The 12,613-nt window shown below is 40.6% G+C and overlaps 1 protein-coding gene across 1 annotated transcript in view; it reads right to left on the bottom strand.

Annotated features, from left to right (window-relative positions):
- Positions 1–4,930, bottom strand: part of URI1 (URI1 prefoldin-like chaperone) — a 35,063-nt gene extending 30,133 nt beyond the window's left edge. The window contains exon 1 of the mRNA XM_014942401.1: positions 766–4,930. The gene's annotated coding sequence lies outside the window, so the exon portion shown is untranslated. The remainder of the gene's footprint in view (positions 1–765) is intronic.
- Positions 4,931–12,613: the final 7,683 nt, after the last annotated feature.

Below are 12,613 nucleotides of genomic sequence, written 5' to 3' on the forward strand. Positions count from 1 at the left end.
CCCTGCAGACAATAATCAAGACAGCTCCTGTTGTTCTCTCAGTAAAATCATGGTAAACACAGCATGGATATATTGTAATTTGATATCGGTAAGATCAACTGTTATATCTCACAGTAACTCATAATATAAGATTTCATTCACCATTAAATGTACATTTTCCTCAGATGCCACACAAAACTATTATTTACTAAGCATGCTTTCTATTAACCATAGATTGCCAACAGAGAAAAAAGTGCCCAGAGATAATTTTTTTACGTAACAAACCATTTCTTTCTAAGCATTACAAACTAAGCTTTATCACATACTTTACTGGGGGAAAAAAAAACAGAAAAACATTACTTTTACATTGTTTTAGCACATCTGCAAGGGGGAGAGCAGAATTTTCCTACCTGCTCCATAGTTATAAAGAAAACAAGAAGAATAGTAATTAATTCTACCCTGGGAGTACCTTTTTACCAATCAGGCAAATTCAGCATTCATCCCACAAAGTTACTTGGGGGAAAATGACAAATGAGCTAGGTATTTAGAACAGAAGTATAAACACTAAGGTTCAGTGTATTTGTGATTTAAAGTAATGATATCAGTGGAAAATATATACATTTTAAAGACAGTACACTTCAATAATTCTGAGTGATCGCTAACTATAATCCCCAAAAGATGCTAGTAGGATTTGGCTATCACTAGAATAAATAGCACTACTTTACTAAAATAAAACTAGGTTACTCATCAGTATTTTAGGCATGTAATCAAACATTTTTCACTTACCAGTGCTGGATTTTTTCTTGGCAGCTAGTGACCACCTGTCATTAAAACAGATAACTACTCATGAAAAAACAAGGCTAAGCACACAGCTGCAATGTCAATGCATCAGAAACTAGAACAGTAGCTTTACAGATTTGCTGGTGTCTCTATATACATTTTTATTTGTCAGAGGAAAGGCAAGTGAATGGTAGTTCTTAAGCAGCACACTTTATCACACCCTAATGCAGACTGATAACCAGAGAAAAAATTACAGCTTTTCAATTCATATTTTGGTACAATACCTGCTCCATAACTATTAGGTGACACACGATATAAGATAAGTAGTAGTTTGTGCAATCTGGAGATCTATTTTCAGTGTTACAGGTTTACAGAATAAGAAAACAACATAAGTTATAACACGGCATCAATGTAACTTCCAAACTCATTCATTAAAAAACAAAAACAAATGAACCCCACAGCACCAAAAACATTTTTTTCCTTTATCAGTACATCAACCAATGTTTCCACTGGCCATCTCAATCTGAAAAAGCACAAATTAATTTTGCAGTGTTTAAATACAAAGATATTTGACACCATTACGGGCTGCTGGCTTCCCCTCTGTTCTTTCTGGGTGTCAAAATTAAAAGGAAGTTTTAATCTGAATATTTCACTTATTTCTTTATGCCACAGGCTTTCCCAAGAGATCCAAAATAATTTCCCAAATAAAGAGCATTATTAAAATTAAATGCTTTTTTTCTTTTTTAACTGCATTTTTTTGGGGCTATGTAAATACAGCAAACAGACAAGATGCTGAAACCTGTGACCTTCTCTGCCATAATTACGTGGAGATTTTGTCTTTCAAAACATATTCTGATCTCTGAATAATGGTTACCAAAAATATAACACAAACAATTTCATTCAATTATATGAAATGCAATGAACCCATGAGGCAATTAAATATGTCTAGACATCTTCTCAATATAAGCATTTTCTAGATTTTTTTTTTTTACAAATTTCGTTTTTCCTATAGCCAAAATAACGCTAACATTTGAAAGCAATTAATGAGAAAATTTGCAAAGAAAACAATAACATACATTCAAGTACCACTGAAATCACTGGAGCAGATAATTCTTTTTTTTTTTTTTCCTAAACAACAGGATGAAAGACAATTTTTTTTTCAGTTAGCATATGTGCAGTTATTGCAGAACAGATCTCAGACCCTGCACTTTCTACTCATATAGAAGTAAAAAAAAAATGGGACTACTTTGTGAGCTAATAATTCTTTAAACAGAGCAAAGTACTTAAATGAAAAGGATCAGTTCTACATTTGTGGTTACGCTATTTCATAATCCATCAGGAAATTCAGCCACGTAGCTCGCCCCGTGTAAGACAAGTTTGAATTTATCATTTGCTTGAAACTCCTACAAATCAAATGCCTAGCAAATGTCCCCCTTAATGCACAAGCTAACTATTTTTAAGGTTAAGAGGAAGTATACAGACTTCTACAAGACATCAACTCAGAAATCTAATTCATACTATTAAACTCATTTTAAAAGTAAAGTTTCTGTACAAGGTATAAAGCCTAGAGCACAGCCCCGTTTGGTGGCACTGGTAACACACAATGGAGCCCACCACTAACGAGTAGAAGAGCCAGAGCCCATTCTATCAACATCCTTCATTCTTTCAGATTTAGTAGTGACTGTGAAGTACACAGCATAATTAGGCATACAAAAATGTTTATGAAATCCTTTAAGAAAGTTCCAGTTTAATTGCCCCATTACAGATGAAGATGGAAAAGGCAGGAAGCTTGCCATTCCCAATACATGACTTTCCATGCATGAAGTGAGCTAAAAGCACAAAAAGAAAAGCCCTGCAAACCATAAGAGCAGCATGTTCATTAACCTCTACATGATAATCCTTTCATAGCTGCATATTAACTAGTTACACATTCATAATCATTTACATTATTTAGAGGACCTTCTATGAAAATTTCCAGGCTATATCCATTAGCTACAATGTTAAAGGTTACAGAAGATAGTCTACTTAATGTTTCCAGGAAGCTTTTTTAATTAGTAAATATGTAAATTGGGCACATATGCTTTTTTGTGTTTTTAAAAAATAGTCCATCAGTAAAGCAGCACGGGGGCATATGCTCTTTCCATTGCCCTTTATCCCCTTTAAAAAAAAAAAAAAAAAAAAAAACAATAACACCAATCAATTTTAATTTAATTCTTCTTCTTTGATATAATCTCTCTTGAAGGGATACTAAAGGGTGGAACCAGCAACAAACCTTTTCGTTTCAGCGGCCAGCATAAAACGAGACCTTTTACAGAAGTGCTAAAATATACCACCTTAAAAATGTTTCAGGCTGCACTTGTGGAACTGAACTCTATTAAAAAAATAGAGCGAGAATAAATATTGAAAAACAGATGGAGATCAATTATGCATATGTCCTTTATTAGGTCAGTCACACTGTTTGGATAACAACTGGTTTTATCACAGCGAAGAAACAAATAGATAAATATATAAACAAATCTTTGATTCTTTGCCTTTAATCAAACATGGGAAAATCATTAGTCTATCTTCCACACATAATTTATATCTAGAGTTACAATTAAAGAATGAAAATTCCTTTCAGGGTAAATAAAATAAATGACCTGTTTGTTTGTTCATTTGAGTTCAATTTGCCTGGACACCTAGTGCCACCAACTATGCGTTACTTTTAAGACATCATAGTGGAAGTGGTATCAATAAACTCTGAATTCTCCTCTTTTAGGCATAAAAGTGTGTGAGTGTGTGAATGCATGTGGTTATCAATGGCTTATCTACATACTAAAATATTTATTAAACAGCAAACTTAACACTACCTAATCATGGCTCTGGTTATTAAAACAGGATCCACTGACAGAAAATGCATTCCATGGTCTTAAAAGAAAACAAAGGGCCAAATACCTTGTTTCCTTCCTTTCTTCCAACAGCAACTTGTTAAAAATTAGTGCTGCTCAAGGCCCTGACGGGACAGAGCCATCCCTGGCAGCTCCGTGAGCAGCCCCCTGGACAGCCCTAGAGGAGCACACCTGTAACCCAAAGTGTAATTCCTTCTGGATTAAAAACCAAACCACTACAGCGGGAGATTACACGTTGGTTCTGCTCTCACCACTACTACACTGAGCTATTTAAAGGCAAGAGTACGTTGCTGCTTTTAGGCAATGTCTTGTCTCCAGGTTTCACAAGCAGAGTCGCAGCAGAGCTGAGGGACCAGCTTTAGACCTGGGATCACCTTCCAGGTGTCCCCGACTTCCATCGTGCCAACCTGAACCCAGGGCAGCTTGCAGGCTAGTGACTCCAAACCACCCCCAAACACTCGTATCGTACAGCCAAAGACTTCCTTAGCAGTCTGAAAGCAGGTAACTCCTTTTATCTCCAACAGTTTCTCTCTTTCCAGTCTAACTATTTACATTCCACCTTCTCCAGGATCTTCCACCCGAAGAGCTCAAAAACTTTTCTGTGAATTAAAGCGCAGAGCAGTTTGGAAAGCACTGCACTGATTTTACAGGCTGAGTGACTTAACCACTAACACTGGTCAGGAAGAGGGCTAGAGACAGAAGCCAGATCTCCTACCTCAACAGCCAGGCACTAGAACCACTTGGAATGAAGATGGCCGAGAAGGCTGCTGTAGCATGAAGCTGATTCTCACCTGTAGGTGCCCACAGGTCTCTAACCTGTTCCTCAATAACCCACCCTTTCCCAGCAGGTCCTCACAAGGGCACCTCTTTCTTCCACCTCATGTTTCCTCACCTGTTGTTTCAGCACATGCTCCCATTGCTAACACCTGAATGTAATGAGCACTCTGAGGTGCTTCTGGTTATCAAGGTGATACACAAATCGCTCTGCTCTGCTCTCCAGTCCAAGACTATTTGGTTTTCTTGGGGTGGTTCTCCAAGGGGGAAGGAGTGTGAATGCCTCTCTCTGCTCATCAGCGAGGCACTGCCCATAGGGGTGACAGGTTTAGCACAGGGAGGACAATTCTCCTCTCACCTGCTCCAAACAGCAGCAAGGCAAACTGCCGAGTCAGCATTTCACCTACGTCTCAGAGCCTGAACAATTTTAAGCAACAGAGCCAGGACTGGTATGACCTGCAGACAGTGCTGGGTACCAATGCTAAACCTGCTGTACCCAGGTCACACAATTACGTTCAAGCCTAAAGAACCAGAAACTGGTATTTTTAAGATGAAAGGTGATGTCAATGAAAATTTTTAAAATAAAAACGCTCCATCGGATTAGGAAGAGTTGCTAAATGAGTGAGTGGCTATTTCCACACTTGTAGGTATGAACATGGAAATATGCATGCCCAAACCATGACAGCACAGCATGGCACAAAAGCAACATTTCCATTTAAAAATTACAAGTGAGGTATCTCAGAGGCCAAGCAAACCTGTGCTGTTTCCACCTGCACACGTGTATAATTTGCTTCAAAACTGTGGCTCAATCTGGCTGGCCTTCTGAAATTAGAAGCTAGGGACGCAGATCTAATCCCGGCTCTGATTCTGTTTCTTCTCCATGGCCTTGAGCAAATCACAACCTCTCAGTCTACATTTCTTCATCTGCAAAATGGGGATAATAGTATTAACCTACCCACCTCGGAGTGTTTAATGATGATTAATTAATGTGAGAAAAGCACTCTAAAGATGTAAGAGCACTATATAAGTGATAAAGCATTATTTACCACTTGAAAAGTAATCTGAATAAAATCAGATATGCAAGTAATTTGTTTACATGTAGCAATAATATAATTTGTGACTATTTAATCTTGAATTAGTCTCACTTTAAACATCCCTTTCAATCACATTTCCAGTTACTTAGGGAAAATGACAGTATAGAATACTTTTTGTGGAAGCAGAGCAAGTAATGAGGTGGTAATTAAAGTAAGAGTCTAATAAAGTCTAAAACCAATGATCTGCCTTCAGGACACTGTCCCTGCCATTTGGGACTGTAAAGATCTCAGTCTCGACCTTGGTTCTGCTGTTCAGAACCTTCCACCAACTGCACTGGAAGCGTATGCCGGGCTGCTGAAATGCAGATCCACGTTTGCAAGGCTCATGATAAATCCAAGATAATTTCCACCACTGACCTAATGCAGATGACTCCAACTCTGCAGAGTTTTAACTGCTTAGCCTTGTACACGCGAGTATTTACTGCAGCTGAAACATGCACATGAGCTGCCTCCATCTGTAAATGTTTGCAGTATCGAGAGCCGCTCCGCCGCGCAGCTCATGCGTGAGATTTCTCTGTCGCACCCCCAAACCCTAAAAGTTTACTGATGAAATAACCAGTTCATAATATGGCTTTACATTACAGAAGAATACTAATGGGTGGTCAAATATTTAATCATCCCTTGGTAACAAGGTTGTAACAAGCCACACGCAAAATAAACATTTAAAATGAATTTTCATTTTTTCCTCTAGGAAACTAGACAGTACTTGCCTAAAACACAGCAATCACTGATGGAGAAAGACAGAATTAACATTTGCACAATTGTTTTTCCTAGAGCCCCATTTTCAATCAAAAAATGAAATAAAACTATTAAAAGTTCTTCAGTCTGTTGGCACACTGTATGATCTAATGGAAAAGGAAGAAAGCATTTCTAAGCTCTCATATTCATTTATTAAATCATATTACTCAAAAACACTACATTTCAACAAATTATTAACATAAAATCCCCTTTGGGTGGGAAGTTTTGCCTTTTGAAGAAAAGCGTTTGGGAAGAATACTGAAGGAAAAGAGAGACAGAAAGAAAATTTTATCATGGCAAAGGAAAAAGTCTTATTTAAAATATAACCACAATTTTTACCTTTGTCTATAAGAAAACAAGTGAAGATCTAGTATTTCTATATTAATTGCGCACACAACTGGATCTCTCAGTTTTGCAGAAAAAGTAGTGTGTAACTATTTTTTTATCAATAAATGAAAACGAAGTGCTGACAAAAGGCTTTTTGAGAACTTAAAAATTCTACTTCAAACATCCCAGAATTACACAGCAGATAGAAAACACCTCATTTCTTCCACTGAGAATGTTTTCCACTGAGTGAGGGAGTTTAACTGGCTCTGAACCAACTGAACTGGTGCAAGTGAGGAACAAACTGGAATAAGGTCTCATCTTTCCCTGGTAGCAAGTAAGTATCCATGTCATGTAATTTCATCTTGAGAGAGTGCTAAGAAACTCGTAATTCAGTATTTTAGCTTATCTCATGTAAACACATTCATGTGGCTATGCCATATCCAAGCTGGCTCAGGTACCAGGACAGCAGCAGACAACAGAAGCATCAAACTCCCATGATCTAAACTTACCAAACATCTCAAGCAGGTTCTGCAAGCTTTGACGCAGTCTATGGTGCAAGAACGATGCTGCTAGCAATCCCTGAGTTAACTAGCTTCAAATTAACGTGAGCACCTGCCTCACAGACATACCTCCAGGCTGTGGTTCAATATTCAGCCACAGTCCTGAGTAAACCAGCCATCGTCCCTCCCTGTCTCCAGCTACTCTGCTCCACCATCTCATCCTCCCAACCCCAACACAATCTGCTGGCCAACATTTGTGACGCTGCACAACCAATTAAGCCAGCACACTGGCTGAAAAATAACCCAGGAAGAAAAAAGAGGCAAAAAAGTCAACAACTAAGTTTGGGTTTAAGCTGGATCCCAGCCCAGGTCACTGAGCAGTGTCACAAACATGCCACCCTAAAATTGCTAAAAGGCAGAAACGAGCAGTCACAAAAAACCCCCTAAGATTAAAAAGCTGGCCACCAAATTAAAGTCATCTCCTTCCTGGATAACTCTTGTGATTGTGAATGCAATTTCTGAACAAGCAACAGACTGCTGCTCACAACAGCTCGGCTCAAAGGGCCAGTCAAATTCCACCCATCGCTGGCTCTGCATTTCCCCCGTCACACTCGTGCTCCATTTGACACGACCATTTTGGGACGTTACTGGATTCCTCTCACCCCACAGCAGCCTGATCACTGTCTTAGCACAAAAGCAGTGGAGGGGTTCGATTCACCCTCTTCATGGCATTGGAACTGCAGCCTGTGCTGACAGGCAAGAGGAACCACAAACCAGCGACTGCACAGGCCAGCCCAGTGTCCCAATGTCCCACTAGGAGAAAAGGAAGTCTTGGTGCAGTTGCTGCTCTGAGGGGCTCGAGGTGGCAAGCTCCGAGCCAGCACATCCATCTTCTGGACTGCAGCTTCAGATAAAAACAAAATACAATTTCACAATCTCAAAGGAGGAAAGAAATACACGAGGCAAAGGGCATCCAAGTCAACCCAAGGAGAGAGGTTATGAGTGTAACTTCTGGAATGGAGACCTGCCAAGATCCTAGAGATGCTGAAGACGGTTCCCAAACAGTACCACGGTCACTCCACCTACTTACAGAATCTGTAGGCAGCTATAGGAGCAGCCCAATTTAGTAACACTTAAATTTTGTGGATATAATCTCATCAAAACATTTCATTTACCAATGAGGCAGGACGTATACAGACTTGCCCACTCCAGAGTAAAGGCAACGCTCTTTAAGCTCTTTTGTGAATAGTTTGGCTGTAATTACCATTTAAAAAAAAATTATTTTAAGAGCTGTTAATTTATTTCACAATTCGCTATATAAACTAGTGGCGATTTAATTCATACTAATAAGAACACAGACAAATATTGAATATAAAAAATTAAAAGTGATGATCAATTAACACTGGAGCAACAAGAACTATTACACTGAAAGCTTCCAGATAATGACTGAATTAGCTCTTATACTTGAAAGCAGCACACGAGAAAATGTTATTGGAACCCACTCTTACAAAAAAGCACTGGACAGGGTAGAGTGGATGTCCTCACAAGTTTCTGGAGAGATAATTGTCCATGCATCTTTTAAAAAGAAATAGGGCAAATGGAGCTTCAGACATGTTCTTTTAAAAAGGAGCACGTCAAACCAAGCTTCAGACACTCTGTTAACTTTCCTCAAAGAGTTACTGTGCAAAATGAAGTCCTACCGCACTGGTGTCTCGCTCCCAGGCTCTCTCTAGATTCTGTTACATGGATGCAGGCTGGAAAAAGTGCAGAATCCTGGGAGACACTGTACTGGGAAGCACAGTGAATCCCACCTGCTGCATCCACAGGTAAGCAGTTCCCGGATTTCCAGTGGTTCCTGCAGCAGAGCGAAGTGTACAAGACCCCACTCAGTCTTGCTGCTCTTTTTCAGACTGCAGGAACAGCTTTTAAACCGCCAAGTTGCCCATTTCATTGCACAGATATTACTTGAAAAAGGCTTAGACAGAGGCAGCCAGCCTCAGAAGTAATTCATACAGGAAGAAGAGAAAACAATTTAAAAGAGCGTAAGTTTAGGACTCTGAGATTTGTTGCCCCATAACCAACCTACAAATTGTTTAACTGTAAAAAATGGGAACTACCCAGGATCTTGAAAACAATTTTGGAATTTAAGATCATACAGCTCCACTGTATAAATTCATAAAAATTAAGAATATGTCACAATACCCACTAGCCAATGAGCTACGGTAACAGCCACACTAAATCTAATTGTGCTTTGTTGTCACAATGAGTGACAGGAGAGTCACTTCCTTGTCCTAATTCTCCTAAAAGGAAAATTAAAAAATGTGTTTGTCAGTGCAATGAAGAAAAAAAAAAAAATGCAATTGCCAGCAAAGACTGGAATCCTTTAGATTCTCCATGCCTGTGTTTGCACTCTACAAATGTCTCTTGGGTCTAATTGGTTCCGTAATGTCTCCCATTATGCATAGCTTCATTGCATTGCTCCAAAACTATAGAACATATCAGCCCACTGTAAATTCACTGTCTACACATGTCTTACCAAATCACACAGATCTGACTTGTCAACTTCCTATCAGTTAGTAATCCTAACCCATATGACTGTAGGAATAAATGTATATCAAATATTATGTTTAAACGCAGGATCTACAGCATAAGAATCCACCTATTTAAATATTCATTTTATAATTCCTATACTAACTTGCAATAGATTTAACGCAGTATTTTCAGCTAACATATATTGCTTTTGCAAGTAATCCATGATACATACATTATATTCTTCTTACAGAAATATCCAAAACTTTACGCAGGCACTGTGCTTCCAATGATGGTCTTTATCATGAAAATTACTAGATATTCTTCTATAATTTATCCCCAAGATACACATTCTAAGTCATGTTTTTATACAAAGTGCCTTTAGTGGGAGCACTGAAAATTGCTTTTAACAGTTTGGTCTTACTATCACTACAAATTAACAAGATGAAATCTGTCCAACAGGCAAGCAGTCCTCAACAAGAATTAAAATTACTTTTCACCAGGGGTCCTAGACCTGGAAGTCGCAGCCTCAATCAGATTAGAGATAGAAAGTCATGAACATCCTGTTCTTTTAATATTTTTAAACAGGAAGGAAGCCTCAGTTCACGTGTTCTCCAGAGCAGCTCTTTTGCACTTAAAAGCTCAAACTCGTAGCTGAGCCAGGGCTGCACAATGGCCTGGATGTTAAAATCATCAACTCTGATTCAAATATTATCTTTAATTCTGCAGCTAGATAATGCTGTATTTCACTATTACACTAAAGGTTGCCTTCAGACTAATGGGAATAAATAGGTTTCTTTATACTTAATCAAGCGTCACTGGGACAGCCGAACATCACAGTAATTAAAAGAAATGTATGTCCCTGCTTAAATGTCAGTATATATATAGTTCTGGCTAAATAACTTTACTATTTGTTACGATGCTTATACTACGATTACCAGTTTACCAAAGTACTAGATAACTAATTCTCCCTCATCTTTGTGCCAAGACCAAAACATGAGGCTTCAACCTTAGTAATTTTGTGAGAAAAATAAGAATCTCTGAAAAGAGGCAGCTGAAATGAAAAGACCTCCTCCATCTTAAAATACAATATTTTCGTAACTGAAAATACTGTTGTAATCCAATTATATATATTCATTGCATAGAGGGAACCTCTACTATATCTTCATCATGACGCTCCACTGTAACCAAGATATGTAGTTCTTTAGTATAATTTCATATTGAAGCTGAAGCGTTCCATTTTTTTTAGCCAATTTGCAGAAATTATGTAAAGTTTCCCTATGATAAAATATAATTTTGGTACATCAGCCTAACAGAGGCTTAATTAATGGTCTCCTGGGCCTCTTTTCCACTGGAGCAGATCTGTTTAAGAAGTCTCTTAAACTTGCTTACAGAGGGCTCTTACCATGAACTGGGAATAATTCTAGGTGGTTACGACAGACGCCTGCTTAAGCATTAGGCCAGACTGACACTGATGTCCCAGAGAAATTATTCTTGACCAAATTCTACCACCTTGAAAATTAACTGAAGGGGCCCAGGCAGATGGGTTACCACCACCAATTATCGGTGTAATGGGTTACTCTTCGTGCAGAATGGATGATGCAGAGTATTCCACCAGATCCTCTTCATCCACATCAACGGTCAGTTGGTTACATATGTCTCTCCACAGTGATGCAGTGTGCCGTTCCAACGCTGACACGTTTTTGTACACAGTGCTCCTCACAAGGCATGTTCTTTACACCATGTACGTGTTACACCGTTTTCTTATTCTCAACAAAACCAACATGTGACAAAGCAACACACACTGAAGATAAAGTCCTCCATTACAGCTAATGTGCAGCTTTAAAAAGATTCAATCATATGAGAAAAATTGAGCAGGAAAACTGAAAAGCGTGCAGACTGGGCCAGTGTACTGGTAATACACAGCACAGTGACCACAAGCTCCACAGGGACTCTTGCACCCACACAGAGCCCAGAATCACACTCATGACATTAGAACCATAGAATGGTTAGAGTTGGAAGGGACCTTAAAGATCATCTCGTTCCAACCCCCCTGCCATGGGCAGGGACACCTCCCACTAGAGCAGGTTGCTCAAAGCCCCACCCAGCCTGGCCTTGAACCCCTCCAGGGATGGGCAGCCACAGCTTCTCTGGGCAACCTGTTCCAGTGTCCCACCATCCTCACAGTAAAGAATTTCTTCCTAATGTCTAATCTAAATTTTCCCTCTTCCAATTTAAAACCATTACCCCATGTCCTGTCACTAAACTTCCTGACAAAGAGTCCCTCCCCAGCTCTCCTGTAGGCTCCCTTCAGATATTGGTAGGCTGCTATAAGGAGCTATTAGGAGGGCCCCCTCGCCTCAGATCCTGCGTGTGAGCGGCAGGAAGAGCCATCTCCAGCTCTGTAAACACCTGGAACCAGCTTCCCAATTCTCCGGGATCGCTTCTGCAGGAGTTTGGCTCCTTCAAACCCATTTCAAACGCCATCAACGCTTCTCAAGGCACAGTCCTGCACCATCGATTTCTGAGGCTCTCCAAGCCAGCCTGTGAGGCGACCCAGCTCAGAGACACCCCCGGGCCCTGCACGGGGCCCACCTGCAGCACCACACTTTAAGGTGCACGACCGGCCCTGCAACAGGGGAAGCCCTGGGGAGGTGGAGAGAGGGGGACACGGGTTTTTCAGCCAGCGCTGTGTGTAGGCGCTTCAGGCCGAGGTCACAGTAACGGTCCCGAGGGCCTGTCAGGGCCAACTCCCGGGGACAAGCCGCCCGGCGGCCACCGTGGTAACGGGCACGTCGGCCGGGCCGCCGCTGCCAACGCGGAGCCCAGTGCCCGCCCAGGGCTCCTTCTCCCGGGGGAGGCGGTGTGTGTCCGGCGGGGGAGCACCGGCCGGGCCCGCTCCGTTCCCCCCCCCCTCCCCAACACCCCGGGCCTCGGCCACGACCCTCCTCAACCTCCAACCGTGACGTCACCGCCGTCACGTGCCCGCCCGCCACGCGCAGGC

Source organism: Calidris pugnax, unplaced genomic scaffold (assembly GCF_001431845.1).
Source record: "Calidris pugnax isolate Ruff unplaced genomic scaffold, ASM143184v1 scaffold28, whole genome shotgun sequence".
NCBI lineage: Eukaryota > Metazoa > Chordata > Aves > Charadriiformes > Scolopacidae > Calidris > Calidris pugnax.